The sequence below is a fragment of the Schistocerca serialis genome, unplaced genomic scaffold (genome assembly GCF_023864345.2).
Source record: "Schistocerca serialis cubense isolate TAMUIC-IGC-003099 unplaced genomic scaffold, iqSchSeri2.2 HiC_scaffold_641, whole genome shotgun sequence".
In the NCBI taxonomy this organism is placed as follows: Eukaryota; Metazoa; Arthropoda; class Insecta; order Orthoptera; family Acrididae; genus Schistocerca; species Schistocerca serialis.
The window spans coordinates 12,501-15,000 of record NW_026048235.1 but is presented as its reverse complement, the minus strand read 5'-3'; the positions used below and the strand labels follow the sequence as shown (position 1 = coordinate 15,000).

The window sequence follows — 2,500 nt, the reverse complement described above, 5'->3', positions numbered from 1 at the left end:
CCAACATCCCATCCCGGGGGATGAAAGCCCGCTGACGTTCGTCCACAGCACATGCACGCATCAGGCGTGACGCGAGAACCTTGTGAAAGGTCCGCGCCAACACCGAGCAGACCGTAATGGGGCGAAAGTCAGCGGGGGATGTTGGTGCAGCCGTTTTGGGGAGAAGTGACGTCCGGGCGCGAAGCAGACGCTCGGGGAGGGCGCGGGCCAGGAGGAAGAGGTTCAAGAGTTTCACCAGGACTTCATGCGGCAGGCGCCGCAGCTCCGCTGGAGTCAGGCCGTCCGGCCCGGCCGCCGATCCCCTGGGCGGCAAGGCAGCAGCGACCTCCTCACGTGTGACCGGCCCCCATAGGCACTCAGGAGCGACAGGCTCCGAGTGCGGGAGAAGGCGGTCACGGATGAAGCCAGCGGTGGAGATCGGCTTCTTCGTGAAGAGGTCCGCCCAGAAGTCCAGCAGACCGGGGATGTCGGGTGGCGGCTGCAGCAGGGTGCCGTCCAGCAAGCCGCGCACGCAACGTGCACGCGACCTGCGGAAGGCGTCCTGTGTCCGCGCGAACTCCCAGCGGCGCCGCTTGCGCTTCTGCAGCGGCGGGGCGGCAGGCGGCCGCTTGGATGATTGGCGCGGCCGCTGTGCCCTGGTGATCGACCTCTCCCCCCTGGACCCGACCGACGCAAGGGCATCCGGGAGCATGCCCAGGATGACATCGGGCGGCGTGCCCCGCCCCAGACCAATGACTCGATCCAGAGCAGAGAAACGCTGGGCGGAAGCAGGTAGCCCCGCCAGATACTCCCAGATGGCGGCGTCAGTCGGCCCCTCCGGCGGCGGCCCGGTGGTGTCGGCCGCGAAGTCCTCGGCTGCGTCGACGGGCGGCGCAGCGGCCTCGCCCGCGTCAGGCAGCGAGCTCGCTGCTCCCCGGCGGGACGCCGGCTCTTCCCCCCGACCGATCTCAAGCGCCTCCATGAATTGGCGGACAAGCTGCTTGTGGGCAGCTTGCCGCCGTCGGCACTTGATTGCCTCAAGCGTTCGGTCGGGGAACATCCTAATAAGCTCTTGATTAACGAAGAAGAACCGGGCGTCCCTCTCGAGGAACAGTTCGGCCTCCGCCTTGGCGAGCGACAGGACTTCTTCCTCCGTCCACCTCGCGCGATGCCTCTCCGTCACGATCTCAGCGTTGGCGGCCGCAAGGTGTTGGCGGCGGCGATGGACCCCGAGACCGTTCTTCGTAGTAAAAGTGCGGTGGCACTCACTGCAAGCAAAGGGAGTCATAGTTACTCCCGCCGTTTACCCGCGCTTGCTTGAATTTCTTCACGTTGACATTCAGAGCACTGGGCAGAAATCACATTGCGTCAACACCCGCTAGGGCCATCGCAATGCTTTGTTTTAATTAGACAGTCGGATTCCCCCAGTCCGTGCCAGTTCTGAGTTGATCGTTGAATGGCGGCCGAAGAGAATCCGCGCACCCGCGCGCCCCCGGAGGAGCACGCTAAGGCGGACGCGGCCTCGCAGCAAGGAAGATCCGTGGGAGGCCAAGGCACGGGACCGAGCTCGGATCCTGCACGCAGGTTGAAGCACCGGGGCGCGAACGCCGCGCAGGCGCGCGCATCCTGCACCGCCGGCCAGCACGAGGCCGACCAACGGCGAGAGCAGACCACGCCCGCGCTAAACGCCCGCACTTACCGGCACCCCTACGGCACTCACCTCGCCCAGGCCCGGCACGTTAGCGCTGACCCACTTCCCGACCAAGCCCGACACGCCCCGATCCTCAGAGCCAATCCTTATCCCGAAGTTACGGATCCAATTTGCCGACTTCCCTTACCTACATTATTCTATCGACTAGAGGCTCTTCACCTTGGAGACCTGCTGCGGATATGGGTACGAACCGGCGCGACACCTCCACGTGGCCCTCTCCCGGATTTTCAAGGTCCGAGGGGAAGATCGGGACACCGCCGCAACTGCGGTGCTCTTCGCGTTCCAAACCCTATCTCCCTGCTAGAGGATTCCAGGGAACTCGAACGCTCATGCAGAAAAGAAAACTCTTCCCCGATCTCCCGACGGCGTCTCCGGGTCCTTTTGGGTTACCCCGACGAGCATCTCTAAAAGAGGGGCCCGACTTGTATCGGTTCCGCTGCCGGGTTCCGGAATAGGAACCGGATTCCCTTTCGCCCAACGGGGGCCAGCACAAAGCGCATCATGCTATGACGGCCCCCATCAACATCGGATTTCTCCTAGGGCTTAGGATCGACTGACTCGTGTGCAACGGCTGTTCACACGAAACCCTTCTCCGCGTCAGCCCTCCAGGGCCTCGCTGGAGTATTTGCTACTACCACCAAGATCTGCACCGACGGCGGCTCCAGGCAGGCTCACGCCCAGACCCTTCTGCGCCCACCGCCGCGACCCTCCTACTCGTCAGGGCTTCGCGGCCGGCCGCAAGGACCGGCCATGACTGCCAGACTGACGGCCGAGTATAGGCACGACGCTTCAGCGCCATCCATTTTCAGG

General features: G+C 64.3%; 1 pseudogene; it reads right to left on the bottom strand.

Annotated features, from left to right (window-relative positions):
* LOC126448946 (large subunit ribosomal RNA) overlaps positions 1-2,500 on the bottom strand; it is a 7,561-nt pseudogene that overhangs the window by 3,424 nt on the left and 1,637 nt on the right.